Below are 14,195 nucleotides of genomic sequence, written 5' to 3' on the forward strand. Positions count from 1 at the left end.
AAAAAGACTTTCCTAGAGAGAATCAAGGAATTACACATATATTAGCAGACTGTCCCCACTTTGTAAGGACTTAAGTCTTTGGCACGGCATGTCAGTGTCCCTTCAACGAGCGCAATCTACTCTCCAGGTTTATCTCCACGCTCTAGTCCTCACACAGAAAATTCTTGCCAGACGGCTTCTGGCTTCCAAGACCTTCCCCGCACCATCTGCATTATTTTATTCTCTTGCTTCCTCTGCCTCAAATGGCCTTATCTTCTGACCACTGGCAGGCAAACCCATGCTATTTTTTTTAAGTTGCACATCCTAGGTTCACTACAAAATGAAATATTCTGCTATCCTGTTTACGAGACTAGACATACTCTCTTCGATGTGTCTTTGGCTAACTCCCCCCCCCCAAAAGTCCTTTCTCAAACACCACCTTCATGAGGACCCCTGTGACCACCCTATTTAACATTTAAAGTCTCTTCTACCTCTCCCTCAGTTTCTCTTACTCTGCTTCTCGTTTTATATTTTCCATGGCACTTCTAAAAACCTTCATAATTAACTTTCTGGGTTTGTGCAGTCCCCAATGGCAAGTATGAGTGAACAGATATCTAAGCAAAATGGGGTGAAAATTGCATTCCTCCCTTGTCTGGATACTCTCCAGATCTGGAACTAAGAAGTGCTGGGGGCTGCAACTGAGGACATAAAACTTGAGTGGCTCTACAGTGAGTATCCTTCTATGGCAACAAAGGGCACGCCATTCTGCAGAGAGAAGTGGGATTCCAAGCGGGAGGGTGAGAGAGGGATAGGGTGGGAAGGACACTAAGATATTGACAAAGCAGCACTATTGGCTTCAGACACCTGTTGATGCATGTTTTATTTACTTAAGAGGCCCAAGTTTACATCCAAGCTTAGGGATGGGTGATGGGACTTTCCCCTTTTGTTAGCCTCCATGTTTTGTGTGAGCTAGCTCTTCTAGTTTTCTGTGAAACCAAGAGCATTTCAACTAATAAAGTATTGGGGCGCCTGGGTGGCGCAGTCGGTTGAGCGTCCGACTTCAGCCAGGTCACGATCTCGCGGTCCGTGAGTTCGAGCCCCGCGTCGGGCTCTGGGCTGATGGCTCAGAGCCTGGAGCCTGTTTCCGATTCTGTGTCTCCCTCTCTCTCTGCCCCTCCCCCGTTCATGCTCTGTCTCTCTCTGTCCCAAAAATAGATAAAACGTTGAAAAAAAAAAATCAACTAATAAAGTATTAACATTTATCTGTTTTCTAAGCAATCTGCATTTAGTTAATGTGCATTTGTCTCCAGTTGTAAACAACCTCTAAATACCACTTCTCATTCATTCCTCCCCCCTCCTCCCTCAAATATGCCAAGGACTGGTTAGGTCAATGGTTGGTTTTAGTAATTTTAATTTTTATTTTATTTATTTTAATTTTTTTCAATGTTTATTTTTGAGACAGAGAGAGCCAGAGCATGAACCGGGGAGGGTCAGAGACAGAGGGAGACACAGAATCTGAAACAGGTTCCAGGCTCTGAGCTGTCAGCACAGAGCCCGACGCAGAGCTCGAACTCACAGACCGTGAGATCATGACCTGAGCTGAAGTTGGACGCTTAACCGACTGAGCCACCCAGGCGCCCCAAGTAATTTTCATTTTTAGTATGTTTTTATTGAACTACATTTTTTTAATGTTTTTCTTTACATTTTATTTATTTTTGACAGAGACAGAGCCCAAGTGAGGGAGGGTCAAAGACAGAGGGAGACACAGAATGCGAAGCAGGCTCCACGCTCTGAGCTGTCAGCACAGAGCTCCATGGGGGGCTAGAACCCACAAACACGAAATCCTGACCTGAGATCAATCGAACTAACCACGCAGGCACCCCTGAACTTAAAGTTCTTAATAACAGTGCTATCTGACAAGACACTCTAACTTAAACATACTGTACATGCACATATCTGAGTTGAATTGAACAATAACATCTGATAATGTCATTCAATTAATGCTTACTTGCAAGGAGCAGCTTAGTGTAGCATCAGCACTGACAATGGAACAGGAAAAAGGTTTCATTGTTGCTGTTTTCTTTTTTAATACCGTATGGTTCTCCAAGAAGACAGAACCACCATTGACACATTTATACATCAAACAACAGAATAGCACAGAGATATATAAAGAGACAACTGTGAGGCACGTAAGGAGTGATGTACAAAACTGTAGTCATGCGATTGTACTATATACAACTCTCAGAAAATGTTAGATCAAAAACACAAAAATAATCAGCGTATAGTGTCTGTGAATAAAAACATGATTTTATATCTATGTGTAGGGAGAAAAATCTTCTGCCCTGAGTCAAAAAAGGAAACATATTATTTCTAACTCTAGATGAACATTTGTAAGAAGGAAACCAGACTAGAAAGAAAGTCTCAAAAAGTATCTGAAAAATAAAACCGTCAAGGTAATAGTCTCTAACGTAAATGAGATTAAACTAGAAATTAGAAACAAAAGGATAAAAAAAGTCTAATACATTGGGCAAATGAACACTAAAAACAGAATAATTCATGCTCATTAGGATACTTGGGTTATGCAAGAAATAAACCATAAAATATCATATATTTAGAAATGAACACTCTAGGGAACATACTGAATAAGTACATACTCATGTGGACAGAAACTATAAAAATGATATAAATATTCCCTTAAGAAAACTATTCTACAAAAATGTGAAAGACACTATTAAAGAAAGAATAGAAATGATTAAGTTAAAACAGGAAAAAGGAATTTCATCAAAAAATACTTTTCTGAAATAATTCCTAAAATGACCTGGCATGTTTGAGAAAGGGTCAAAAAAGGTATGGAAAATATAAGTCACATGAATAACAAAAAAAGTCTTCAATACCAGGCAGGAGGTATTGTAAAACATTATAAAAGGAAAATATTTGTATATATTTGAATACACTAATTTGTATTTTAATATCTAAATAAGTATCAATTTAATGGACCTCGACCCAGAAAACTCATAAATTGTTAATGTTCACTGAAAATGGCATATGACTTAAATACACTACTAAAAAACAAAGAAATGAAAAATCCATTTAATTAGCACCAGGTATCTGTTTAAATATATATAATTGTTATACTACTTAGAACCATTACAGGGGCGCCCGGGTGGCTCAGTCGGTTAAGCGGCCGACTTCACCTCAGGTCATGATATCACGGTCCGTGAGTTCGAGCCCCACGTCGGGCTCTGTGCTGACAGCTCAGAGCCTGGAGCCTGTTTTAGATTCTGTGTCTCCCTCTCTCTGACCCTCCCCCGTTCATGCTCTGTCTCTCTCTGTCCCAAAAATAAATAAACATTAAAAAAAAAAAAAGAATAGAACCATTACAGAGTTCTTAAAAAATTGGAAACTTTAAAAGCCAAAATTCTTCTACCAAATTCTAGAAATAGAAAAAGTAAGAAGAGTGTATGGATTAAACTCATTTTTGTGGAAAACAGATGAATAAAATATAAATAAATACGATTAAGCTGAGGACTAAAAGACACATCATGAGCTAGGAGACATCATCCAGGAAATGAAAGGATCATTCAATATTAGGAGATAAAACTTAGTACTATAATAGACTGAAAAAGAAAAAAAAATCTTAATGGAGAATGAAACTCACTAATTAGTAATGGCTGTTGAAACTAATTTAAAAATAAATACATACATACATACATACACACACACACACACATAAGGCTAGCAACACAGAAATACAAGGATATGCCCACAACCTGGTAAGGAATTTACCTGAACTCTATTCCTAACATTTAGCATCAAAATACAACCACAGCAACTATTAACAGTATTTGTGATGCATTTTTCAGTATTGTGATCAAAGTTCTACCCAATCCAATAGTCTTAAGAGATAAATTAATTTCTAGATAGCATTGCCTTCTCATAAAATCTGGGCAAACCAACTGCAGAATTCTGAGATTTTGTATTCTATACTGTGACAAAGGCAAGCTAAATGTACAAAATAAGTAGTTTTCTTATTTGCCAACAATAGCCAACTTCTGAAAGTTTTGGCAAAAAGAATACATATTCAACATATCAGCACAAACTACTTACTTAGAAGGAGGTTTAAAGAAAAGCACACTGTCTACATTATAATCCCATAAAATTTAAAGGACACACCTATCAAATAAACTCACCAAGGCAGAACAACATCTTGTTCCTGAAAGGGAAGTGTCAATCTTCTGAAGATATAAATCACACCCTCATTAGTCTGCAAATTCAATGCTATTCCCATCAAAATCAAAATTATCTTTACTATTATTTGTAACAAAAGCTGTTAATTTACATAAGTTCACATAAATGAGTATATAAATACTAGTAAGAAATGTTTGCCAAAAAAAGGTATAATTTGGAAGAATATGCTTTAACAAAACTGTATAAAGGTCTTATGACTAAAATAGTTTAATCCTAACAAATGAACACACACAGTAGTTTAAAATGAGACAAATAATTAAATAGAAATAGTATTTAAAATTTTGCCATCATGATAGATTGTTCTAATGAATGGTACAAATGCAGGGAATAATGATTTAAGAAAAATTTAGCGATATATATATTAGCACAAAAATGTAGCAATATGTATTAAGGATGTATTAATAAGCTAATGGTAAAAATAAAGCCAAACTAAACACAAGCTGAGATGAACAGAGATGGAAAAGTTGTTTTCCCTATCTGTTAATACCTTCAAAGTGTAGCTTGAAACTAATTATGGAGATATGTGGCTAGGACCTCCCTGAAATCTACTCTCGCCTTCTTTACAACTAATGGAACTTCTTTATTATTATTGGGGGAGAGCAATATATCCAGCTACATATCAACATTTCTCAGCCTATCAGGTATCTATGATTATGCTCTGACTAATCACAGAGAAATGAATTTTGGGAAGGATTTCATGAAAGTCTTAAGAGGACTGGACAGGCACGGTTAGATCCCATTTTCCCATCTACCTTTACTAGTTTGGGCTACCTGAAACTCAGGTGCCATGACTGAAGTGCCAACAATCTAGGAACAATGGAACAGAAGGATACTAGGCTCAAGGGACATGATTTACTCCAGGATGTAACATAATGGCACCTGACCTTCAATCTCTCAACTCCTTTGACATGGGAGAATAAACTAATGTGTGTTGAAGTCACTATTGTTTTTGGATTTCTGTTATGTGCAACCAACCCTAACAATAAATTATGCACGGTACAAGGGATTCAGAGATGATTAGAGATAATGATTTAAATATAAACATAAATATGGTAAAACATAAATGTTAGAAAGAAAATAAGGACTGGACATGAACATCACCACCCCCCCCCATTCTTTACCATGGAATGAGAGCTGTTATTGTATTAACACAATTATATTGGAGACAATATTCCACTAGTAACACTGAACAAGTCTCAGAGTGTTGTTGGAATAAATGTACTTGCTGACCTGACCATCATGAAACTTTTTTTCTCTGTAATTATTCCAGGATTTTAAGGAGCAGAGATTAGATGGGGAAACTCCAATACTCAATAAAGCATGGTATAACACATCCAAAACATTTTTTTTTTTGAGAGAGAGAGAGTGAGCATGTGCAAGAGAGCAGAAGCAGGGCAGAGGGACAGAGGGAGAGAAAGAAAAAATCCTAAGTAGGTTCCATGCTTAGTGCAGAGCCCGAGGCAGGGCTCAATCCCACGACCCTGGAATCGTGACCCGAGCCAAAATTAAGAGTTGGCCTTTAGTGGACTGAAACACCCAGTCGCCCCCAAAACCTTACTTTTAAGTCATTTTTAAAAAATCACACTTTTATGGATATTTCATTAAAAATTTTTGCTCATCAAGATTATGTAACTACTATGAACCAAACATATAGTGGATGTGTTCTGAGGTATTATTTTTTCCTTTACTCGTATTCTAAACCCTCTTTCCTTAAGTATATAAAAATACATTCTATAAGGTAACATTCTAATGAACAGATGTAAAACTTGTGCTAAAAAAATAGACTTAAAACTTTCACTCCTGGTATCATATATTGCACATTAAAATGAAGACCAAGATAAATCTAGCTGAATATATGTTTTAAACATATTTTTAATAATTTTAATATTAGCATCAAGACCAGCGACCCATTTAAAAATGTTCTGGAAGTAGGAAATGTTCCTTGTGCTATACTGATTGAGTTGATTTTTTTAATGGGTGTGTACATAGTAGCTTTGAAAACAAAAATTAAACCAGGTTTCATGAGATGTGAAAGGCTTTGCAGTCTAATACCCAACGGTGGGGGTGGGGGGTGTCCTCCTGGGCACACAACTGTGAAAGTTGGTAGGAACGCAAATGACCACTCCCCTGACCTGTCAGACAGAGCTCTCTCATACTCAGAGGAACATCAGAAAATGCAAAAGAGCATTGGCAGAAGCTTGAAGGAATATGGGACAGGCGAGATCTGAGGAGCAGGTAAGAAGAAAAAAGGCAGTGAGGGCTTCTCTGGGGGAAAGGATGGACTCCTGAAGACATATCGGGGCTAACTAAGCACTACATATGGTCCAATGACCATTACAGACATTGAAACTGTAATTTTCTACATGATATCATTGGTGACTCCTTTCTACTATTGCTGGCCTAAAGGAAAACTTCTGAAAACATTCTCCAGCTGCAGTGTTCTATGGTGGAACTCCACAAATGCAAACTTCAGGTCTGGAATGTAAAACCTGTCAGAAGGCAAACTCCTTTACCCTCTCTGCCTCCACTGCGCACAATACCTGCTAGTTCACCCGAGATGTTCATCACTTGCTGAACGTGCCTTTTGTTGTTACTCTGCTTCAGTGATCTTCTTCATTTTACCTAGAGGTAATTCTGAACATCATTTCAGCGTCCAATCCGCATACTTTTTCTTGTAGGGAAAGTGATAGGATTGCCTCTTCTGCTCCCTCTCTCTCCTGTTCACACCAAGTACAGGGTTGATTCACTGTAGATTCAATGGACCTGGATATAACCTACTGTACCACAGAAGTTGTTTTGATGGCATATCTGACCTTGTCCCCCGACAAGACTGAGACTAGTTCAAGAACGGGAATTTGAGAGTACTGGAGACAAAATTTCAGTGTTCCAGCGGAGAAAAAGATAGCTTGCTCAGAAAGAACCCACCAGGCAGACAAGCTCATTCATTCATGTGTTCACAGTCGGGCAGGCAGAAGATTACAAGAAGCTCAAAACGAGGGGTACCTGTGGGACTCTGGAACATCTCACTTCCCCAATGCTCTCTTCATTTTCCCTACTTTCCACCCTTCATTTACGTGTGGCTTCCCAGCCCCAAAGCCGCTCTCTATGTCTAGAGTGGGGGGCGGGGGAGGAAATCCTCAGAGAAAAAATTGCCTTCCTGTCTGGTAAGAGAAGTGACCTAACCAAGTGTTCAAACGTAAAAGGGTACAGGCTTAAAACTGGAAGAGTGTCTTCCTTTTATACCTTTGATAGGTCTTAAAATTTAGAATAATCTATACCATTCTGAGAGCTTAAACGGTGTGTTGTGAACTGTGGTATTTTAAACTGTTGTTTATATGAAAGCTATTCAGATCTGTGAAAGGATTTAGTTTTATAAAAATATGCTGTTAGTTGATAACTCAATATAAATATGATACAATACTACAAAGCCCAAGTGCGAACTTCGTATTTTTTTCTTTGACCCATCCTCAGAGCCCACAGGTATCTGGCGAACATCAGTAATCCGGGGAGTACTTTTGAATGAACGTGCATGCGAATGAATGATGTGGTATGTCATATTCAGAAACAAATGAGATGGATCATTATACACTGTCTTCAGGAAAAATCACTGCACCATATTGTACTTACGTACATTAAAGTTTTCTCACAGGGAGGCAGACGAAGGAACAACAAATAGCATGGAGTAATGCCAGAGTGTATGGGTACAAATCCTGATGCCAGCATTTTGAACTTGGACCACTATGATCCTAAGCCATGAGTATAAATACCCCATCTGTAATATGTCAATCCATCATTGGGCAGACTACTCACCTAAAATCAGAAGACCCAGTGACACATCCTGAGGGAATAGTTAGTTATGGGTTGGTGGTTTGCTATACCTCATCTGACATCTTTTTTTCCATTTTTTTCTTCCTCTTTTAATATCTCTCTACACTGGTTTTCTTTTTATTAATCTATTGACATTGTCACCCAAGCAAGTGAACTTACATGTCTTATTAAAGATCGGTTTTATGAATGTTTTCTGTTTTAGAAATTATAAAGAAATTAGTTCAATTACCAATGGGTATAGAGACCTAACACATACTGATGTAATCTTCTAAATTCATATGTTTCATATAGGTTTTGCATTTCGTTTCTATAGCTATGAAAATTTATTTATTTTAATTTTTAAATGTGTATTTATTTTGAGAGAGAGAGCCATGAAAGCAGAGGAGGGGCAGAGTGGGGGGAGAGGGAGGGAGGGAGAGGGAGGGAGAGAGAGAGAGAGAGAGAGGGAGAGAGGGAGGGAGGGAGCAAGTGAGGGACGGAGGGAACCCCAAAGAAATACAGCACTGCCAGCACAGAGCCCAGCATTGAACTTGATCCCACAAACCATGAGATCAAGATCTGATATGAAATCAAGAGTTGGACACTTAACAGACTAAGCCATCCAGGTGCCCTGTAGATACAAAAAATTTTAAACATGTATTTTTTTGTTCTTCCCTTTAGAAAGTTAAAAAGAAGATTTTCTTAATTACCTCTCACTAATTCCACAGTAGTTGCAGCATGGTAAAATCAAAGAGGCATTGATATATGTGGCCACAAAATTTGACAGAAATACTACCAATGTCTACTACACACACCAATTAACATACCTAAATCAACACATCCCCATACATTTAGAATTATAACTTTCTAAATCATTACATCCACATCACTGCCCTGTACAGTTTTTATAATACAGATAATGGCCAAATGGATTGTACTGCCTTGACATTAGAGCCTGCTTTTCATGTTTTTAATACTTTTTAAGTATGATGAATATATATCCAAGTCTGTTATAAGGAAATAAAATTATGAGAAACACAATTAAACTTTTAAATTTTAAAAATCCAGCTGACTTTAAAATATCTCTTCTGTTTATCTTACCAAAGAAGATAACAACCCTAAGGCACTATTCACCACTAAACTGTTAATTAGCATTCACATTTGACTTTAGAAAGAGGGGGGAATGTGCAATTTGCATTGTCCCTGTTCAATAATTTCAGATAAATTATTGAGAATACTGAATCTGATCTATATTTCTATGGTTCTCTACATATCAGAATACTGATAGAAAAAAGATCTAAAAACAAACTGGAAGAATTGCCTATTAATTCAGTGAGTTGCTAAGTGCTCTTTGAATTCCTAAACATGCCAATGAGAAAGAAAAATAAAGCATCTAATTTATAGGTCAACACTTTAATTGTTAAAGGCTATTCAAGGCATAGGAAAGTCTATTCTTTTCTGACCTAAGTCATTTAGGAAATGATGTGGAGACAGTGAGCAAAAGTGAGAACATCAAGTGATCAGACACAACAGACTCTTAAATATTTAGTTGGAAAATCCCAGAAGTGGAAGTGGCCTACCCACAATGGAACTCACAGACTCCGCTCTCCCGCTACTGTCAATAGGCAGGTGGCCATCACATGGATAGGTAGAGGGAAGCCCTGGGCCTTCACGACTCTAGCTTTCCTGAAGTTCCACCCTCTGTCACAGTGTGACTTCCAGGGGCAACAAAAGTGTGTGACAAGGCTGGCTCTGGAAAAGTGAAGGCAGCAGAGTCATCACTGAATCGAGCCAAATATTTGTCTTTGTTGAGCTCTGAACAGCTGCTGAGGATAGGCTGAGGCTACTAAGGTAACGGATCAAACAGCCCCTGACTTCAACTGCAAAACCCAGTAGGTAAGACATCACCTGGTGAACAGGAGCACAAACCCCAGAGACAATAGGAGTTTAAGGCTATCGCACACAAAGACAAGGACTTCTCTTAGCTAGGAGACGCTATGTGAGATTGTGCTTAAAATCACACAACCAGTGTAGGGGTGAGGAGAGTGGAGCTGGAAGTCAAACCTGGGTTGCCTGACTTTGGACCCTAACATTTTCACGCAGACTTCTTTTAAAAAGCTAAGATTCTTGGGGAGCCTGGGTGATGTAGTTGGTTAGGCCTCCGACTTTGGCACAGGTCATGATCTTGAGGTTCGTGTGTTCAAGTCCTACATCGGGCTCTGTGCTGACAGCTCAGAGCCTGGAGCCTGCTTCAGATTCTGCCTCTCCCTCTCTCTCTCTCTCTGTCCCTCCCCAACTTGGACTCTGTCTCTGAAAAATAAATAAATATTTTAAAAAATTTAAAAAAATACATTAAAAAGCTAAGATTCTCGTCATTTCCTGTTGTGTGCATTATATCAGCCACCCGATCTCATATGCATAACCACAACCTAATCATATTATGGGAAGAAAATGAATAGTAAAAAAAGGAAAGGTATGGGTTTGGGAGTGATACTGAGCTGGGATTGAAGCCACATCCTATGTGTGGCTAGAATCTCTACATGTGATGGAATATGACATTCCACCATTGCAACCCTGACCAAATAAACTTCAAGTTCATTTTCTCTAAGTGGATATTGTAGTATTACCTACTGCCTAGGGTTATTGTACAAGTAAAATAAGACGGTGTGTGTAACAGTGCACACAGAAAGAGCTAAGGAATGTTAACAGCTGCTGCTGAGGAAGGCAGATGTGCAATACCTTAAGGTGACCCAGACACTAAGGAGTAGGGTCCAGTCCAAGCCCTTCCCAATCACAGCGAAACCAGACGCTTCTCTATTTCCAGCCATTGTGTTTACCCTTCTAATCTACCTCCTCTCCAAATGTGCCATCAACCTGTTCATCACATTTCCAAATCCTTTCCATCTTTTATGACCAGAATTAATGACAGTATGTCTGCACACCTTCCCCATGCTTCTCAGCGGGCATAGTCTCTTCCTCCCTTGAATGACTAGCACAGCATCAGCGACCCCTTCGTGGCACTCATCATTTTCAACTTCTATGAATGTGACTTAGAGGTGCCTATGTAAGGAAATTACTTGCCTACTAGAAAATAAACAAAGACAGGGGCTATATAATAAGTTAAGCATTCTCTGTGAGTTCAAAAGCATATGGACTTGCCTCTAGTTGAGGACCACCTTACTTCTTGAGTGTGCTTGTTTCTCAAGTCCTTCTACAACCACCCCCCAACACACACCAATTTGGTTCTTGCACTGACACAAGTAGGAATATGAAATGTAACATAAAAAAAAAGTTTTTCATCCTTGACGTTTTACATGACTTTGTGAATGAAAAGCTTTGACTTTTTTTTACATGCAAAGCACTCTGACAGTGGGGAAAGCTCAAAATGGAAAACTGGAAAGCACAGGTAATGAAAGAAATCCTGCCACTAACTAGCTTTGTGACCTTGGAGTAGTCACTTAACCTTAAGCTCACTTGGGTGCCTCTAGGGAGCTTTCCAGCTCTAACATTTCTAGGATGTCATGATTTTACTTTCTTTTAATTCTCTAACATAAATACAACCTTTCAATGTTAAATAGCACTAACCTTAGTGGAGAGCTATCTTATTGGTTTTGTTCATGTTATCGGCATGACCTTTCTGGTGCAGTGCCCCCTGCGACACAAGATAGAATACCAAAAGTCACAGTCCACAGCTCACTCTAATGAAAAATATAGTTTCTAATTGCAGGCTGGCGACTACCACAATATTACCCTAATGAGACAGCAAAATCCAAGAACTGGATCTCCCTTGAAAATACATCCTTTGGCGTGCAGATATACTAATGCAAAATAACAGTATTGAGCTTAACTATAAACAAATTGTGAACTTTTGCAGTCCTGAAGCAACAGGAAGCAATTTCATAAGAGTATCCTGCAAGTTCCATGCTTGTACAGCAAGCCAGCAATGCTGAAATGGTTCTTCCCCTTGTTATGATATTATTTTATCCTGAATGTACTTCTACCTGGAATGTCCCATTTTCATCTCTTATTTCAGGACAACCCTTCCTTCAAGCTCTTTTTAAGTAAAAATGGCACCATCTTTGAAAGGCTTCAAACTATTGTACTTACTTTGCCTGAAGAATAGCGTGCCTGTATCTCACAAACTTGAAAATCACACCTTCTTTGATAAAGTGAAAATTAGACCCAGCCTCTGTCATCCTCTAATCTGATGTGTCCCAAGGTCAAACTAACCAGCACTGATCTCTGACTTTCTTCTCCAAGGAAGAAGAAATTCCTTCTCCATCACACCAAACTCCACTATTTTCCTCCTAAGGCCATGCATTTTGTGAAGATTGCATCTGTAATTTAATTTATTTCCTCCTCCCCAATTTGTATTATAGCATGTCTATTTCCTGTTGAGATGTCTCCATAGCTTCTCTCTAGGTTTAAGATAAAATATATATATATATATATATATATATATATATATATATATATATATATATATTCATTCATTCCTAACCTACTAGACCCTATGTGTTTGGACAGTTCCCCATTTCCAAAGCCTTATCTCATTCCATTACCTGCCTATCTTCCTTCAGCTTTCACTCGGGCAATATCAAACCTTGCTAGTGGCAGAAATATCCAAAAGTGAGGTACTGGGTAAAACGTTTTAAGGTTAAGAGACAATGGAGAAAAGGAGTGCCTGGGTGTCTCAGTCGGTTAAATGTCCGACTTCAGCTCAGGTCATGATCTCATGAATAGTGAGTTCAGGCCCCGTGTTGGGCTCTGTGCTGACAGCTCAGAGTCCGGACCCTGCTTCAGAGGCTGTGTCTCCCTCTCTCTCTTCCCCATCCCCGCTCATGCTCGCTCACTCACTCTGTCTCTGTCTCTTTCTCTCTCAAAAATAAATAAACATTGAATTTTTTTAAATATTAAAAAAAAGAGAGAGAGAATGGAGAAAGAACGTATGTAAATACGTGAACTCTTACAATTGAGTGACAACATCTAGAGTACTGTGGACCAGCTGGATTTCGAGTGACAGGATCACCAACCACTGCCACTACTCCCGCACGCCATCAACTCTCTTTGCTTCGCTTCCTCTTTCTACCTAAGGATATTGCTTCATTACGTGGCCGCTGGGCTAGGAGACAAGGAAATCTGACCTTTTGGCAGGATGCCCCACTAAGGTACAAGGAACAGAGGCACAGGGGTTGTCAACACAATTCATAGACTGATACAAAATGGATTCTTGACTGGCATTTACTTCTCATTTGCCAGTGGGGGTGTTTTAGGATGACTGTGTCTTCAGTGGGTTTTTGGTTTCTTTACTTGCATTTTAAAACTTAACCCTTCACTCTACCTGGATAAGATCAGTTGTTATAGCAGAGAAGCAGAAATAAAAAGCCTCCCCTCCCTTGGAGTAAGAATGAAGAAGTTGCCTTATTAGTGAACCTGTGCCAAATATCTGCACATTCTTTACTTTAGTGAAACAGTCAGAAAAACGTCTAACATTTGCTGAATACCCAGTATTATTCAAAGTGCTTTGCAGAGATAACCTCATTTAATTCTCCAAACAGCCTTCAATGAAGGGGTAGGGCAAATAAATTATTATTATCATTTTCCAACTGAATCAAACAAGGCACAGAAAAATTAAGCTACGTTCCCATCAAAGAGATGGAGATTGCATCCAGGCTCCCCCACTATTTTAGAGTATCCATGTGAAGTCTTCCATAAGTCAAAATGGCAGAACGTGACAAGTACACCCACTTTCTCGGAGTTCATCTCTTACCACTTTGCTTTAATGAAAGACCTACATTGGTAGGTAATAGCTTTTTTTATTAAAGCAAAAATCTTTGGGTTTCTTTTCCTTAGCGTTACCAACGTAAATCTTTCATAAAACAAAGTGGTTTAAAGTGAACTTTGAAAAGCTGGGGGACATGTTCCATAAAGCCTACCTTCCTAAATAAAATGTAATCCTTCCTAAATAAAATGATCATACCTGACCAAAAACAGGGAGGATGTGAAGGTCATGGAAGCAAAGGGGTACCAGGTGGCTTCTATGGATTGACCAGACTCTGAGTATGGGTTTCTTTCCCAACCCCCCCCCCACCATCAACCATCTACTGACTCTTTGTACAAATATAACATAGCAAAAAAGGATAGGAACTCTGGCTATTTTT

This window comes from Lynx rufus, unplaced genomic scaffold, assembly GCF_022079265.1.
Source record: "Lynx rufus isolate CCGP_SWC_20201006 ecotype Redwood Valley unplaced genomic scaffold, mLynRuf1.p SCAF_3, whole genome shotgun sequence".
NCBI lineage: Eukaryota > Metazoa > Chordata > Mammalia > Carnivora > Felidae > Lynx > Lynx rufus.